At 30.9% G+C, this 20,131-nt stretch overlaps 1 pseudogene; it reads left to right on the top strand.

Moving 5' to 3' along the window:
- The first annotated feature begins 309 nt into the window (after positions 1-309).
- Positions 310-11,245, top strand: LOC124917588 (annotated as a pseudogene).
- Positions 11,246-20,131: the final 8,886 nt, after the last annotated feature.

Consider the following 20,131-nt stretch of genomic DNA (forward strand, 5'->3'; position numbering starts at 1 on the left):
GTCGGGCACCCTGTATGGAACTTACCCAACACAAGACCCTTATGTGTGGTTATGATTGCCGTTCTTGCAGCGGGTACAACAAGTCGTTCAACTCTGGGCCAGTATACGAAGGCATCTTCAAAATACAGGAATGTTGTGGTTCATATAATACTATTGCTGGAGAGAATGCTAAAATTTGATATTTTTTAGGATGATTAAACTATTATTAGAACGAAGGCTGTAATTTATATATAGGCAAATACTAGAATAAATGACATTACAACTTCCTAAATAAACATTAATATGTCTTTATTGAGAAGGCAAACCATAATGGATCATGGGAAGGCAAAAGGACACTTCAGGTATAGGCATTATTTGTATTTCACAATTAACATACATCAAATATGAATTCAAAAGAAATGATTGCAAACAAATAATAGCAATGTGGTGTTAGAAGACTTACTTTACCCTCAAATAACCTGCTGGGATCCCATCAAGAATTAAGGTATAGGCCTTGTTCATATAACCTTTTTCGTTTTGGGTTACTAAAAAGCTGAGTTATTGGGATAAAAACACTTAAAAGGGTATAAATATATATTTAAAAATAAAAAATACAAGTTATTTTGGTTAAGGATTTAAATGATGTTATTAATGAGAAGATGTAAGATGAAATTGTGGGTTATTTGAGATTACTTTTAAATAACCCAAAACGAACCAGGCCTATAATTTCGGATTATCTTTATAAATAAAAGACCATCTTACTGGTCTCGTGAGGCAACTAAAGAGAACCAAATTGGACAGTTTGGTCTGTTTTCTTTAGCTCCATTAATGCTAATCATAGATTTTGCCAAGGAGGAACTCAGTAGTCCACCAGATGCATTATTTTGATCGTTTTAACAGGTCTTTCGTGAACTGGGTTTAATTCGTTGTTAATCTTGTTATCTTGCTGAGATTTAGATTTTTGCGGTTGTTCCTTTATTCTGGTCTTAGACAGACAGGAAGCTCAAGTTTCCCTGAGAAAGGAAAATCTTGATGACACAATTTGGAAGGCTTGGTCCTATTTGTGACTTCAACCAGACCGACAGTTCAATGGTTTCCATAAATCAACATTCCTTTCCCATGTCTGAACATCTTTAGCCACTTCTTTATTAAATCCTTAGGATCCTAAGACAAATTCATACCATCTGACTTGTGTGAGAGGCTTCAACAACTCTTTCCGTGAGATAATAGGTTGCCTTAAGTGCACCGTCCGAGTGTCCCGCATACCCTTTCCATTTGACTTTTGTGTCATTAATATGAGCCTTCCTATAACTTGATCTAAGGAAGACTATGGCTGCATCAAGACAAGACTTTAGTCTCTACATTGCACCAAAAACTCAGGTTCTTCGTGAACGACCAAGTTATCACAGTCAACGACGACGATACTTGACACCACAACATTCATTGGGTCTACCCATATCAACACTCCTAAGGTTGAACTAAGCGGGTTCGAGTTATGTCCATTCCATTAAGAAGGTAAAGACTAATTCAAACACCGTAACTTTAGTATGTTTAGCATCCCCTCCATTAGAATGATGTACAAAATATGATATTTCTCTAGCATGGGCTTAGGCCCAAACGCCAATGGCATGACATCTTTCCCGCAATCATGTTGTAACATGGTTCACTACGGTCTATGATACATTTTTATAGGATTCGAAGAAATATGCAAGGGATATCCAAACGGCTGTTCCACCAACCTTGAATGGACAGTTCATCCGCTAAGGACAATGCACCATATGCTTTGATTTTCCCGAACCCTTCACCAATCCTAATTTACAGAGACGTTTTCTAGGTCTCAAATTCAGATTGTCCTCATAATCCTAACCCTTCTGTTCGCACGATTATGAAAAGAACAGACTATTGACGCGACACCCTAGAAAACTTGGCACGAATTCCAAGACAACTGATCCAACTCTCAATTCCCAAGAAACTGATTCCCTTTCATCCGTCGATATTGTAATCGATGAAAGTATAACTCTTTCTCCTCATCTGTAGAGAGATGTTAAATACTATACATATAAAAAATCTAAGAACAATGATTTTTTTGGATCATATTTTCTTACAGGTAATAAACCCTCGATGTAACACAAAAGTAGACTTCAAATCTATGAATAAACATGAACTTTATTTTTACTCTGACTTGAACTTTGAAACCAAACACTTTTTAAAAACTGAGGATGAGATTGTCTCTACAGCTGAAAAGACAATCGAAATCAATTTAAACACAGTCGATGATTCTTAGATCATACCGATCGATAAAGTTTAAAGGCACGAGAGCATTTAGAGTTAGTTGAGTTATTTAAAGCCAACAAAGACGTTTTCGCCTGTTCATATAAGGACATGCCATGCATTGATACAAGGATCAAACGACATCACATTCCTCTATATCCTAACGCTAAACCAATAAAGCAAAAGCTCAGACGAATAAAAGAGGTAGTCGTGAACAAAATTCGAGATATTAGAATATCCTACTTGGATAGCCAACGTAGTACACGTCCTAAAGAAAGACGGGAAGATACACGTGTGCGTAGATTATTGATATTTGAACAAGGTTATCCCTAAAGATAACTTCCCGCTACCACACATCGACATATTGGTTGATCATGTTGTCGGTCATGAACTGTTGTCATTCACGGATGAATTTTCAAGATACAACCAAATCCTAATGGTTCCGCAGGACAAGGAAAAGACCACTTTCATAACAAAGGTAAAACCTTCTGTTATAAGATCATGAATTTTAGTGTTATGAATGCGGAAGCCACCTATCAAAGGGAAACCACCATGATCCACAAGGAAGTGGAGGTATATGTCAACGACATGATTGTCAAATCAAAGGATCGACAAGGACATGGCCTAAACCTCGAGAAATTCATGCAACGAATTAGTAAATATTAGTTACGACTCAACCTGAAGAAATGTACCTTCAGAATCACATATGGTAAAATGTTTGGCTTCTTAATCACATAGAGGGACATCGAAGCCGATCCCTCATAGATTGAAGCAATCATGGCTATGCCGGTCCATCGAAACGAAGGAGAGGTCCATAGATTTTTTCGTAAAATTTAATACATTACCCGATTCATCATCAAGCTTACTATGACATGCGATCAACTATTTAAGCTGCTGAAGAAAGCAAAAAATTTGTATGGGATGAAAACTGTCAACAAGACTTTCATAGATCAAGATTTATTTAAAATTCACTGTCATACTCATGCCACCCAGAACCGTCATTCCTCTCATTCTATACCTTACTGTTATAGACACATCCATGGGAAGACTATTGGCTCAAGAAAACGAGGATAAACTCGAAATGACTGTGTACTATATCAGAAAAGGATGACTGAGTGTGAACTTAATTATACTCCAGCTGAGAAAATCCGTTGAGCCTTGGCATGGGTCACCAAAAGGTTGAGACACTTCTTATTCCAACGAACTCTTCTGTCACCAAGCCTACCCCAATGGATGATGATGTTATCCGAATACGACACAGACTATACATTACATAAGTCCATCAAAAGAAGTGTTGTTATAGACTTCATTGCTGACCAACCCATCATTCTTGAGTCAAAGGACGGACTCAAATTCCCCAACGAAGGAATTATGAGTATAACATTAGACAATATGTTTGATGGAGCTTCCGGAAAGCATGATTACAGAATTAGGATTTTGTTAGTTGACTTGAAAGGGACGTATAACCCAATATCCATAAAACTCGAATATCCTATCACCAACAATGAAGCCGAATACTAGGCATGTCTCTTGGGTATCAAATCGGCTTATGAAAAAGGGGCAACTAAAATAAAAGTCATTGGTGACTCTAACTTGGCTATATCCCAAACCAATGGCACATGGAAAGTGAAATGTGAAAACTTGAAACCCTACCATGCTCACCTGACCAAACTCATGAAAAAATTTGATCAAGTATCATTTGTTCATGCTCCAAGAAGCCAAAACCGCTTCGCGGATGCCCTGGCTACTTTGACAACCATGACTCAAATTCCTAACGGAATCAAAGTCAAATCGTTAAAAATCCAATGAAAGCAACGACCTTCTTTTGAATCAGGAGTAGTCACATCCTATGAGAATGCTATTAAACCCTAGTACGATGCTCTCCAAAAGTATATTGAGTATGGTGAATATCCTTCTCACTTCCAAGCTAAGGAACAATGAGTTTTGTGCTAGTATACCAAAAATTATGTTTGTATCTGATGGAAATATGTCCTGTAATTTAATGTGCAATGACTAAACATGGATAAGACAATTAACGGTAATAATTTAATCTAATTATGTTAGGAGTCGTAGTGCTTTGCTGGAAGCCAACTACGATTAATGGGGTTAAACCCATAGCTATTATAATTGGGTCCTATGAGGTCATACACTTAGAGTTGGCATAATAGATTAATGAGAATGAAATCCAATTATTAATAATATATTAGATATTATTAATAATTAGAAATAATATTGTATTTATGAAATAAAATAATTAACCATGGTAAATTGATTATGGAAACATGATAGAAATAATATTTTATTTATAAAATAAAATAATTAACCATTATAAATTGATTATGGAAACATGATATATCAAATTAATTATGAATATAATGATTTAAAATAGATTTTATTTAGGAAATAAAACGTTTATCATTAATATTAATTGCAAAACGGAGGAATGCCAATAGATGGTTTTTTGGTTTTCTTTTGCCCTAACTCTCTAATTTAACAGCTTAAAATAGGGATATGGGAGAGAGAGAAGTAGTGATTGAAAAATTCATTTTTCCGTTAAGCAATTAGATTGCTTTTGTTGTTCTTTCGTCTTAGCAATCGAAGTCAACTGAATCTTGACGAGCTCATGTGGACCAACTAGAGGAGCAACACGTGGGGCTCTCATCCTTTATACTACAAGATATACCGAATTCACGCATAAACGTATCACCTTTTCGATAATACTTTTAATCGCTAAATGCATGAACATCCTGAATAGATGTTAAGATAGGATCTTATTTTCTGCAACATACATTTAATGAATGTCAACAATATCGCCAAAAGGCTTTACCGTCGATCTTTCGACTTTCAAAATATGCTCTACATAGATAATCTTAATATAAAGAGAATCATTGAAGAAGTACATGCAGGAACATGCGGCCCACACATGAATGAAATGTCTTTATCCAAAAATACTCCGTTTAAGATATTATTGGCAAAACATCGAACAAGAATTTGTGAGCAATGTAAGGAGCTGCCATCGGTGCCCAATCAATGTTAACCTGAAGCATACACCAACTTCGCTCCTCTACAACATGACATCCCCTTGTCCCTTTTCTACATGGGCTATTGACGTCATCGAGAAAATCTATCCCACGCGTCAAATGGACAAGAGTTCATACTCGTCAAAATAGACTGCTTCTCCAAATGGGTTGAAGCAGCCTCCTACAAGGTCTCGAAATCATCTCAAGTGGCAAAATAATCTGAACTAGCATCGTCGCTAGATATGGAGTTCCTCACGCCCTAATTTTCGATAATGGTTGCACTTCTAAGGAAAAGTATTGCAATTGCTCGACGAATTCAAGATTGAGCATCACAGATCATTGCCATATAGACCCCAAACCATTAGTGTGGTTGAAGTGGCAAACAAAAACGTGATTAGGATGATCAAGAAGATGACCAACACTTATAAGGACTAGCATGAGAAGTTGTCATATGTCTTATGGGGATATCGTACAACTACTCGAACTTCGACAAACGAAACTCCTTACTTCTTAGTTTACAGTATGGACTCTGTACAACCCATCAAAATCGAGTTTTCAACCTTAAGAATACTCTTAGAGAGCCATGTTATTGAAGAAGACTATCTCAAATCTCGATATGACCAACTAAAGTTAACAAAGAACAATAGATTAAACACTTTGTGTAAAATCCAAGCTTACCAAAAATGCATGTCAGACACCTTCAATTGGAAGGTAAAACCTAGACACCACAAAGAAGGTGATATAGTTCTCAAAAGAACCCGGGACCTCATAGACACTAAGGGAAAGTTTCGACCCCAATGGAAAGGACCCTTCTTAGTTAAAAAATCTTCTCCGAAGGAGTTGTCCGGCTATTTAACGTAGAAGACGAAGAGTTCATTGCATCAAACAATCTCGATACGCTTAAAATATATTTTTTTTTTATAATATATTACATATAGACAATGTCAATCCACAATATGAATGTAACCCATTAATAAATCGGTACTATAGTTATTTTGATAACAATGGTTATATGTGACTTCAATCTTACATAATTCACTGTTTTAAAAAATTCAAATTATAATTCACAATATTTCATCTAATTTCTTATCAATCACATTACATTCTTTAATTAAATTGTTAAAATACTTTTATAATTTTTATTATTATTATAGTCAATTCTTTATTTTTAAAATAAATGTTAATACTCTTTCAAAACTTGTTATTTTGATTTTAAACAAATTCAACTATAATTAAATATCACATCATAAAGTCTCGAATCACCGATTCATTAATTAGAATACACTATATTTAAATAATATAATTTATTTTATAATTATATATTAATATTAATTAAATCTTTTTATCCAAAAATATTTATCTTCTCAAAATTATTATCAAAACAATATTATTTAAATAAAAAAAAGTTTATTTAACTAAGAACAAACTTTAATAAAAAAAACTTTATAATAATAATACAAATTAATATTAATATTAAAAAAATTTATCCGGTAAGGTAAAGAAAATTACTAATATTATAGGTATATTGAAAATATCGATTTTTATGATATATTGAAAAAAAGATAAAGTATAATATCGACACCGAAATTAAAGATAAGATAAATGTATCATATTTTTAAAATTTTGGTATATCAAAATATACCGAAATACTAAAATAATATTTATAAATAATATATATATATATATATATATAATATTTATAAAAATAATTAAAATTAATTTAATTATAAAAATATTATTATTTAAAATCAAATTAAAATATAATTATATTATAATATTATTCAATACAATATATAAAACAATATAAAACTTTCACTATAATGTGTTTGATTTATTTAAAAAAAAGATTTAATAGAATATAATATTATTAAATTCATCTTAAACAGAAAATATTCTATTTACTCCACCTTAGTCTAAGAAAATTATACTTAATTATATTTGATTAATTCTAATTTTTCAAATAAATTTAATTCTTAATATTTATTTATTTTTAAGAATGTTAAATTTAAAATATATATATTTTATTTTATAATAAATATTTTTAATTTTTATTTTTGTGAAAAGTTTATATTATAACTATATTAAATTGATTTTTTTATTTAAGTTAAAATGGTTTGAAATATAAATGTATAATACCGATATCTAAAGTATAATTTATAAAAAAAAATTAAGATATGTTTACCAACTCTCACTTAGTTAAATAATTTTGTAGTACTTCCTAAATTTAACAATAATAGAAAATAGGGCAAATTACCTGGGCGGCCCTCGAACTATATCGATCGCTCACTTTTGGCCTTCAAATTAATTTTTGAAACAAATCGCCCCTTCAACTTTTATAAAGGTCACTAGTGGCCCTTCCGTAAACTTTTTAGTTAAACGGTTTAAGTTTAAAATATTTTTTTTATATATTATCTTTAATCTTATATTTTATATTTATATATATAATTATTAAATCGCTTATATATATATATATTATTAAATTTTATATAATTATTAAATCTTTTATATAATAAATAAATAATATATATTATTTATTTTTATCTATATATATAATTTATATATATTATCTTTAACTAATTTATATATAATATTTATATAATATATATTTTAAAAAATAATTTGAAAGATTAAAAGTAATTATAACTTTGTTTTATATATATTAAAAATAATTTATTAAAAGTAATTGTAACCTTCTAATTACTCAAATACTTTTAACACTAAAAAAATTATTTTTTAAAATATATATTATATAAATATTATATATAAATTAGTTAAAGACAATATATATAAATTATATATATAGATAAAAATAAATAATATATATATTATTTATTTATTATATAAAAGATTTAATAATTATATAAAATTTAATAATTATATATATATAATATTATATATAAGCGATTTAATAATTATATATATAAATATAAACTATAATATTAAAGATAATATATAAAAAAATAATATTTTAAACTTAAATGGTTAGGTTTAACCAAAAAGTTGACGGAGGGCCACTGATGACCTTTATAAAAGTTGAAGGGGTAATTTGTTTTAAAAATTAATTTGAGGGCCAAAAATGAACGATGATCAAGATAGTTTGAGAGCCGCCCAGTTAATTTGCCCTTAAAAAAATATATAAAAGGGCTTACGTTGTTAGGGTTTGTTCAGTCGCCGACATTTATATTAGGGTTCAATCCTTGAATCCTTGAAGGGGTTTGAACTCAAGGGGTTTGAACTCAGATAACGAGAACAATGGCTGGCTTGTAGGGATGACAATTATAGATTTCTTCGATAGTTGACGCCATTTCCGCCATCAATCAAAAAGTTAACCTTGTTGGTGTCGTTTTAGAAACAAGTATTCCTCGTCAGTTAAAGGGCACCGGTAACATATTGCTATTTCCTTCTCAATGTTTCCTTCTTTGATTGAAGTTTCCATTTTTATGGTATGAAATGGATCATCCTTAAAATCCAACTCTCTTGTACTTGTGCAGATTGTTTTTGCACTGTCAAGATAATAGACGAATCATATTCTTCTCCTGGGCTACTTGTCAACTGCTTTGGAGAAAATATGGAAAAGCTCCCCTCTGTGCACTCAGCTGGAGACATAATACTCTTCTCTCGTGTTATGGTATTTTATTGTAATCTGCTTTCTTCAAGTAATCATCTTTGATCGATGCAAGGATTAGGAAGTATACTTTATGTAAATTGCTGAAGTTTGTTCTTATACAGAGTCTTGATTTCTTATTATTATTGTCCTTTAATGTTGTTTTTCCACTTTGCCTTCTTTTTCGTAAGTCAGTTATATTATTGTAGCGAGTGCCTTGCCTCTAGACAGTGGTGAACTCTGTTATTCTTGGGTTTGGAGTCACCAATGTCTACTGTTTTAACATTTTTGTTCAGCTGTGTGTGTTATCCAGAAGGATATCCAGTAATATGGCTTAACCTTTGCAGATAAAATCTCACTGTGGTGACGTTAATGCTGTTTTCAACAAAAAGTTCTCCTCATTTGCCATATTTGAGGGAAAACATGGCACTCAGTTTCTACCCTATCAGGCATCAGCAAACTTTCATCCAAGAGACAGGATAATAAGTTTTGGACTGCCTAAGGAAGTGGCTGCTTAATCGTAACCCGGACGAAAGTAAGTAATCCTGGTTTTACTGCTAGCCTAAAATACTACTACATGTTTTGCAGTGAAAGAGCTTATAGAAAGGAAAAAAAACAGTAAATTTATCTCTGTTAATTTATCTTACCAATTAGTAATGAAAATCTATGTTTAATAAGTGTTTCATTTGTTAAAAACAGGAAAGAAAATGAAATTGAAAAGCTGCCACCTTTACAGTTGGAACCATTTCCCTTGCCAAGAGACGTTCTGCTTAAATTCCCAACCATTGGTACCATATTGAGGGTGGTGAAAACGATAATCAATGTCTTCAATTACTAAACTGTGACAGATGGGTGAAATCGATAAATGTAAATGTGAACAGCATGTTGGACACTGGCGGTGTATGTTAATGCCTTGTAGCAAACTTCAGTATATCTGAATCACAAAGGTGTTGATTTCTGCTTTATTTTTCTATTTTTGCCATTTTGTTGTTTCCTAACAATATCTGAATTTAGATTTTTCTTTGTCAATGAATACATAGGAACTATGAAAAACGGTTAACCTTAAAACGGCGTCGAGAGCCATTTTCTGGCCACTTGCCTCCCTCTTCAATAATGACAGGTTATCTTTGTTTTTTGTCCTATAATACTCTGCTGTTACATAATCCTGAGTTTTTCTCTTAATATTACATTTTTTGATTTCTTTGTTAATGTAGAGGTTTCATAACCCTTTGGACTAATGATTTGTATTTTTCTTTACAAAGACATGTTACATAAAGATGCCTTTTGTCACTTTAATGGATGTTATCACCCATCCAAAGGTATTGTAATATTCCCACGCCATTACAAATAATCAAATAATTTTTTTGAAGATGCCCTTTTTCTTTTATTAGTAAGGTTTTAGGGTGCAGTTGTTTAGTTTATTTGTCACTTTATTTTTTTGTGTCAATTTCTCATATGGATCTGGATTAAGATGTTATTCTATTTGGAAACTGAATTCTGTGCATAAACAAAAAGTTGATGCATTTTTTATTAACCAAACTCAGCACAAACTAATAGAAAGAAAAATCGATAAAAAGGCTTATTATTGAAAAGATTGAAGCCCTCTTAATGTTGGAGCCTTATTTGCAGGAAATGGTAAGTTTAAGTGTGCGGTTAGGGTTATTGCAATACGTCCATTCCAGTCTGAAGATTTTTGCTCTCCACAAGTAATATACAGGATAAAAATGACCCTAGAGGATGCAACTGCCAGAATCCATGCTTTTTTATTTGCAGAAAATTCGGTAACAGACCAACCATCCTTTTTTTTTTCTTTTGAGATTGAATTGGATTCCTAATATATTGTTATGATAAAAGTATTTTTTCGAGAGTTATCCTTCTTGACGAGTCATTGAAAACAACTAGGAATGCTTTGCTTGGAGTGATGACTCCAAGTGGGAGGAGCAATGAAGAACAACAATGCGTCCGCAGGAAACTACCGTGGGTGCAGTTTTGTTTAAAATCGTATTATACCGATAAAAATGACAAGTGGGGAACTAACAAAGGCAACCTGTCATTATTGAAGAGGGAGGCAAGTGGCCAGAAAATTGCTCTCGACGTCGTTTTAAGGTTAACCGCTTTTCATAGTTACTATGTATTTATTGCCAAGCAAAAATCTAAATCTAGATATTCTTAGGAAACAACAAAATGACAGAAAAATAAAGCAGAAATCAACACTTTTGTGATTCTAATATGAGTTTTTTTTGGTGTCGGACAGATACTGAAGTTTGCTAGGACATACACCGCCAGAGTCCAACATGCTGTTCACATGTAACATTTATCAATTTTACCCATCTGTCACAGTTTACTAATTAAAGACCTTGATTATTGTTTTCCATCACCACCCTTAATATGGTACCAATGGTTGGAAAGTTAAGTAGAACGTCTCTTGGCAAGGGAAATGGTTCCAACTGTAAATGTGACAACTTTTCAATTTCATTTTTTTTCCTGTTTTTTTTACAAATGAAGCACTTATGAAAACATAGATTTTTATTACTAGTTGGTAAGAAAATAGACTGAACTATATTCCACTGTACGACGACAAAAGAAGCAGAATGAATGGGAGATTAAATATAAATCAAATGCCTCAATTATTTTGGCGAGGTTTTTCCTTTATAGCATGCCATCCTTTTTAATGATTCGGACGATGGTGACCGTCTCAGATTTCTGTAATATGTCGAAATACTACAATTATGGGAAATTTGTGTTTGTTAAGAATGTTTTATTATCTAGCATTTTTGGGTTCTCATTTGTCTAACATGTGGAGGACATATATGTAATTTTTTATTTTCTCCTTTAGAAGGAAAAGATAAAGGTTTCCTAATGACTATTAGAATTCATATATAGTTTCATTCTCTTGATGAAGTGTTGGAGGAGAATAGTACAATATTCAACTGCAACCCCATTAATTGGAGATTATTTCAACTTCATAAACAAAATTTCATACACAAAATTTCATGTGTTTATTATCTGCTGGGTTATTATTTTCAATATTTTGAACTGATAGCTGAAACTTTATTGCTAATTTAGTTGGAAAAAGTTCAATAAGCTTGTAGACTTGAGGATGATATAACAGTTTGATAGGTTAGGGTTAGTATTAAAGGCTACAAATGAATCGAGTTAAGCTTAAGTTTGCTGGAGCTCGAGCTCGACTCGATTAAGTATTTTATTAGCTCGAACTCGAGCTCGAATAAATTTATAAATTTGAGCTCGAGTTTGACTCGACTATATTACCTACAAGTTTGGCTCGACTCGAAAGTTTGAATAAAAATTAAATTTTCAAGCTCGAACTCGAGTTCGAACTCAAATCAAATTTATTTGTAAAATTAAAATATCAAACTTTCATACATATTAAATATTTATTCAAAATTCTAAAATATAATAATTTAAAAACATTAAATCACCACTACTAATCAAAATTTTAAAACATAAAATTTAAAATTTAAAGAACAAAATTATATAAATTGTTTGAACATCCAATATATTAATCTTTTTTAACTCATATTCTTCAATCATAACAATCATAACACGTACGATAAATGTTAAAATAAATAATTAAAATTTAACTTACTTTAAAAGGTAGATACCGGCAACAAAATTTCTTGGTATGTCTTCTCTTTTTCAAAAAGTGAAAAATCAATTAAATAAATGATAAAATTCAGTATGTAACCTAAGTATTTAATAATGAAAACTTATTTATATATCGAAGTCAATCACCCCACAAAGTAGAGTTTGCACTGTATTTTCGTAGATATATAATAATTAACTAATAATGTTTTCAATTTATTAACTTAATATATTTTCTATTAGATATTATTATATATATTTGAATTATTTGGTACAAGTGTAATAAGATTCTAACCTTATAAGAAGAATCTAACTTATAACAAAAATTTATTAATTATTTTTATATATTACAATACATATTATTAACCTTAAAAATTATTTTTTTCTCAAAATATATTATATATAATATATATATTTTTTTCTCTCCATATTACATATAATAAATATATTATTTTTTTTTCTCTTTAAATATTATATATATTATACTTTTATTATATAAAATATATTAACATTTTTTTTCTCTTTTTCAATATTATATATTAAACTTTTATTATATATATATAATATATTAATCATTTTTATTTGTAATATATTATATTATAATATACTAATTATTATATCCATAATATTTATTTTTATTATATATAATATATATATATATTAATTTTTTTTATAATATATTTTTTATTATAAATAATATATGAATATTTTTATTTCATAAACTAATTATTATATCCTTAATATTTTTTTATTATATATAATATATTAATTTTTTTTATCTCTTTCAATATTATATATAATATACTTTTATTATAATTTATTAATTTTTTTTAGTATCTTTTTATGTCTTTTTATAAAAAAGATATATATAAACATTAACTTTTTTGAGTAAAAATAGGGGAGCAAAAATTGTAGTGAGTACATGTCACCTAATAAATAGGAATAAATAGGATGCGTATCAATTTCTCTCTTTCATTTTAAATTGTATAGGTAACTCATTTAATAATTTCTCTCTTAATTTTTTTATTTAAATAAATTATTTAATATTTTCCCTCTTTAATTTTATTATAAAATTATTATAAATATTCCCTTTTAATTTGAAATTGAAAAAAATAAATTTATAATTTTAACTCAAAATACAAATTATTAATATTCACTAGCATGTATTCCGTGTATTTGCACGAGTAATAATATAAAAAACACATATATTCAAATTAACCACAGCTCTCGACCCCGGCAATCCGGACACTTTAAAAATTAAGCATCATTATATATATAGATTAGTTAATTAAAAAGTTGAACTTATATTGTTAAAATGTCACGCGTTTATCAGATTTTGGGTTGAATTTAAAATATAAAGTGTTATTAGCCTAGTTGGTTAAAAGGTTGTACTTGTTTTGTTAGGTTGCAAGTTCGAATCATACCTATAGCATTTTTAATTTTATTTTTAACCGTTTTAAGTTTATGAGCGGGTCACCCCACAATCCGACCCAAGTACCATTTACTCTCACATATAACCCACAATCCGACCCAAGTAACATTTACTTTCACATATATTCAAATTAAGCATCATTATATATATATATAGATAATAAATAAAATTCAAATTATTAATCTTAAACATATATATACAAAGAAAATGTTATATAAAAATGAAAGTTATAATATTATTTACAAGGTAAATTTTAATATATATCTTATAAAAAAATTAAATAATTTTTATTTTTATTTTTTAAGAGAAATAAAAATGATTTAAAGAAGAGAAATAATAATTTAATAAATTATGAATATATATAGTTAATTTTTATTTTTTATTTTTTATATATTTATATTTATAATTTAATATATATTTTAAAAAATATGTACATTTATATATTTTATTAATTTGATTTATCCGTTCTCCTTATTATTATTTACATTAAAAATACATAAATAAATAAATTAATTATTAAAAAAATTAATAGATGGAACAGAAATTAATTAAATTAAAAAAATTAATCATATTCATATTTAACTTCTTATTCTATTTTATATATATGTTTATTAATTTTTACAGTTATTATTTTAAAAAATATATATAAATATTAATTACTTAATTTAAAAGAAGAGAGATAAATACATATTTTAAAGAAAACTTAGTTATCAATCCTAATCACTTTCACACTTGTTACACTCTCGTTACAATATTTTCACTCCCCTTATCATTACTCATTTCTTTTATTACATAAAAAAGATAAACAAGACTTACCTTACCAATGAGTTAGCCAATAAATGTTTTTTTTTCCTTTTTTTGTTGCTGAATTTCCTTAAGGTAAAAAGAAATCAAATTTAAATAAAAAGCAAAAACAATAGTTATTATAAGAGTGAAAATAAATTTTAATTATCTTAAGCCTCCTCTAAATGAAGAAAAGATGAAGAGTGAAAGAAACGGTGAAGAGTGAGTGAAAAAAATGGTGTAGATGGAAGAGAAAATGAAAGAAGAATGAAAGAATTGAAGAAGATACACAAATTAGATTAGATGAAGAAGATTATGTTAGTTGAAGAGTCAAGTAGATATGTTACGAATTATGGTTTTATTTTATGGATTGTGGGCCTTCATATTGGCTTTGAAGAGAAAGAGAGGGAAAAAATATATTATTTGAATTTTGAGTTTTAATATTAAATAAATAAAAATATATATTATATATTATAAGGCTCGAAAAAGCTCGACAAGTCATCGAGTAAACATTATGTGAGCTCGAGCTCGACTCGAATATTATACGAGCCAGCTCAAGCTCGGCTCGAGTTTGGTCAAAGTCACGTTTAAGCCGAGCTTTGATCGAGTAGCTCGCGAGTGGCTCACGAGTATCTTGACTCATTTGCAGCCCTAGTTAATATAATCATTCTTGGTACTAAAAATTGTATAGCATGATTTTAGATTAGACCTCCCTTCCTCTCTCTGTGTGTGTCTTTTGTAGATCATATTGATTGATAGTAATATTCTTTTTGCCAAACAATTTTGTTTATGTATTCTGTCGATGATTTTGGCCTTGTTTTGTTATGTTATTTCAATCGATGTATTCTATTACAATATGATATGGGACTGATTTCAAGATATTAAATCTGGAAGGATCTGACATTATTTTCTTAACTCATACCTTAATTGGGCTTCTTTGTAAAGAAGAATGATGCATTTTCTACACCTTCCTTTTTAGTCAATCCTCTATGATCGGGATCTTTTGACTTTGACAATGTTTAGCACAAACCTTCATTACATGTACCTTGCAGTACGTGAACACTTCTGATTTCTCCTTGTTGATTACTTACATGTTTATTTGATTTTTGAGATCTCTGCATGATTTGAGTTTTTATTTTTCTCATTTTTGTAATTGTTGCTTGTTCTGCTCATTTATCATAGAAAGACATTATTATTGTCTTTCCTATAATAAAAACCCGAGTCAATGGGTTGTGCTCGGGTCAATATGAAGTGACAAGTTAGCATCCGATTTGGTGATACAGATCATGTGTTGACTTTAGTGAGTTGGTTTACAAAGAAGGTATGATATTCTGCAATGCATGTATTAGTATTGAATCTCATGTTGAATTGGTGTCTTATTTCTTAGTATTGAATCTCATGTTGAATTGGTGTCTTATTTCCATGCAACTTTTGCAGTTTATTCTAGAAAATCTAGAAGATCACTGTCAGCTTTGTTTGTACAAATTATTAAATTTTTTGGGTATGTTTCTTGGTTTGGTTGAAAGAGTAGGTCTAGATTAGCTTACCTTTGACAAAGAGAAAGTCATTTCGTAAGTTCATGTCACATAATAGAGATTTCATGATCTTGAATTCGTAGATGTTAGATTTTGTGTAAATTGAAATTCAAATGATGAAGGAACTGTAAAGCCTTAACAGTTGTGAAACTCATCAAGATTCCATTACTTTTAATCAATTTGTTAAAGGCTCAAGTTTTACTATGATATAAACTAACTTGAAAATTGAAGTATAATAAATTGTATATTTTTATAATTTTATATTTAGCACGTGTTATAAAAATATTGTATAATGAAAGAATGACTTTATCCTTCTAACTATAATTTTTGTCATTTACTTTTATCTTATTATTATATGTTGTAAATTTTATTTATTATTATATAACAGTAAATGTAAGAATAATGATGAGAAAAAAATGAAAATTTGAAGTAAAAACAGAGAAGCCAAAAAGGTCTGGTATTGTTAACTTCAAACAACCAAATCCCATTGTAGCAAAACAAAAAACAGAAATAATGTTTTACAACATTTTTAAGGGAAATTTAATGTTTTACAAAAAAAAGAAATGGAAATTTGAGGTAAGATTTACATGTTGAAAAGTTCAGCCCACAACCTTAGTTGAAAAAAGGTCTGCAATTAACTGCAAACCACCAAATCTCACTATAGCAAAACAAAACATTTACATGATGAAAAGGTCAATCGACTCAGTCCACAACCTTAGTTGCAAAGATCCTATTGTTGAAATGACAAATGTCTCTTTTGAAGATGAGATTGCTGATAAGTCTCCTGGATTAAATGCTGAGGAGGAACCATTGAAGGAGACAAACTTAGAAAAGACTCCCTTTGTTGAGGGGGAACAAGATAATAAGAAAGATTCCTCTGAGGGTATTCCCTTCCGTGTTCTCCCGTTCCTCGATCATCTCCCTTCATTACAGCTGCAAACATTGCTGATCATGTTAATGAATTACCTTTGCATTCTAACGACATCTCATGAGGAATTCAAAAGGTATGTGATGATATTATTAATAAAGAAGACAAATCTAAGGATGCGTCCAAGACTCCCTCTTCTCAATCCAAGGATAAAGAACCTGAATGTTCTTTATAAGTGAACTCGCACACAAGTCCTATTCGGACTGCTCCGACTCATTCTGAAACTGTTTTCTCAGCTGCTCACTCTTCTGAAGAGGCATTTCCCGGAAATGCAAATTTTTGTATTATGTTGGATGCAATAAATTCCATCAATCTGAATATGGCGAATATGCAATCAAGGTTGGTTAATCTTGAAAAGGGCTCGGTGTCTATCCAGAAAGAGATGTCTTCCTACCTCGCTATTCAGAAATAATTGGAGAAGACTATGCACAGAAAGACATACGAAATCAACATTGCAAATTCCAAGTACAACAAGTTTGAGAAATGTGTCACTAATATTCAAACAGAGCAGCATGCCGAGACAAAAGTGCTCACTTTAGAACTTCATCAGGCTCTCATATCTTCAATAGATCTCGTTTAAGCTCAAATGGTGGAAGTATCCAGATCAATGAGTAGAGTCAAAGCAGAAAGAATGGAGCATGCTGACTCCCTTGCTAGGTCTATTCAAGCTATTAAAGTGGCAGAAGCCAATGCCTCTAAGTAAAGAACCCGTGTGGTACTCCCTAATGCTGCTATAGTTGATAATGTTAAAAAGGGGGAAGGTAGCTCAAGAGGAGGCAGTTCTAGAGGTGGAGCTGCCAGAGGAGCTGCTAGAGGAACCCGATTCAAACGAAAAGCTTCTTAAGAGGATGAAGAAGGTCTAATACCAAGATAGAAAAGCTCCAGTTGTGGAAGCGATAGAGGAGGTGGAAGTGGAGGTGGTCGAGGTGCTGCCACTCGTTATCTCAATCTCCTAACTGGAAACTCTTTAGATGCAGAAGATGAAGATGCAAACGTGAAAAGGGAAGGGCCATAAATCTATTTCCTTGCTTATCTCATTTTCCTTGCTTATCTTATTTTCATTTTAAAAGTTATGATTTAAAAACTTTTGCTGGTTTTTAACTTATGTTGGGATATTTTTGTGAATCATTTTGATCGTACTTAATGAGTATTTACAATGGTTTATTTTAGATTGCATGTTTTAACATCATCAAAAAGTGAAATTTTTCGGGATTAAATTAACTCAACTGATTTTGATCATTTAACTTAAATCATCAAAAAAGGGGAAATTGTTGGGAAAAATTAAGAGTTAATTAACTTAGAAGAAATTGTTTGGAAAACTAAGTAAAAAGTTAATTAACAGAAAAATGCTAAATATTAATCAATTAAGTTTTGATGATGTTTAGATATGAAAGAAGCTAAGTCTTCTAATTGTTTCTATGCAGGTGCATAAGATTTGGAAAACTTAGACGTGGTCTAAGTAGGCTAATTAGACGTGTTACGTAGTTAGACGTGCCAATCTAACAGATACGTAGTTAGACGTGCCAGTCTAACAGATACGTAGTTAGACGTGCTAGTCTAACATATACGTAGTTAGACGCTCCAGTCTAATAGATACGTAGTTAGACGTGGTAGTCTAACAGATACATAGTTAGACGTGTCAGTGTAACAAATACGTAGTTAGATCTGCTAGTCTAACAGATACGTAGTTAGACGTTCCCATCTAACAGATACGTAGTTAGACGTGTCAGTCTAACAGATACGTAGTTAGACGTGCCAGTCTAACAGATACGTAGTTAGACGTGCAAGTCTAACATATACGTAGTTAGACGTGCCATTCTAACAGATACATAGTTAGACGTGCCAGTCTAACAAATACGTAGTTAGACGTGCTAGTCAAACAAATACGTAGTTAGACATGCCAGTCTAACAGATACATAGTTAGACGTGCCAGTTTAACAGATACGTAGTTAGACATGCCAGTCTAACTTCTTCAGATTAGTCTGAAGTAATATGAAGTTAGACGTTGCAGTGTAACTCCATTAGACGTGATAAGTCTAATGGGATGTAAAGTTAGACGTTGCAGTCTAACTCCATTAGACGTGGTAGTCTAATGGATATCTCTGATAGATGTTGGCGTTTAACTCCCTTAGACTTGGCAGTCTAATGGAGCACGTCTATTGTCTCGCTTCAGCATCCGTCTGAAGTTAGCATACGTCTACCCACGATCAACTAGATGTACGCTACTCCTGCTCCACCTTTTCTTGTAGACCAGTACGCCAGCTATTTGCATCCAATGAATGAACGCCACGTACGCGATGATTCCTCCCACTACTTGTTCAGTACATGACAGTTGTAGAAGGATATCCCGTGCACTATCGTTTAGTACGTCCACGTTCTAGAAGCACAAAGTCTGCTGTACTTTGTCCTTTAAGCGACCATCCTATGGGCGCATGCCACGTGTCTAAGAAGAAGATTCGACCGTTGGTGTCCTTCTACTACAAATAGATGCTCATGGACAATGGACGAATCACCGGTTACTCTACTCATTTTTACAATCTTACTCATCTACTCTTGCACTTACTGATTGTACATCATATTCAAGTTCAAGAGAGAGAATCAAAATACTGTTTTAACTGAGTGATATTCTTAATCATATTGTAAGTTGAACAGAGTCTGTTCTGTTCAACAGAGTATTAGCTATTCAGTAAGCTGTATTTGATTCAAGAAGTATAGTGAAATCCTTCCGGTTGTGGAAGAATGACTTAGGAGAGTTAGCTCCGAACATCCATAAACAATTTGTTGTGTTCTTTACTTTCTGCCATTCATCTTACACCGATCCTATCAGACGCATCTTGATGCTGTCAAAATTTTGTGTGGCACCATCAACTTGTTTTCTTTTTTTTCGTCGTTACCCTCACATAGTTAGTCATCTTCTCACAAATCTCCTTGGCAGAAGAGCATGACTTGATCTTTTTGAACATATTCTTGTTCAGC

The sequence above is a fragment of the Impatiens glandulifera genome, unplaced genomic scaffold, assembly GCF_907164915.1.
Source record: "Impatiens glandulifera unplaced genomic scaffold, dImpGla2.1, whole genome shotgun sequence".
NCBI lineage: Eukaryota > Viridiplantae > Streptophyta > Magnoliopsida > Ericales > Balsaminaceae > Impatiens > Impatiens glandulifera.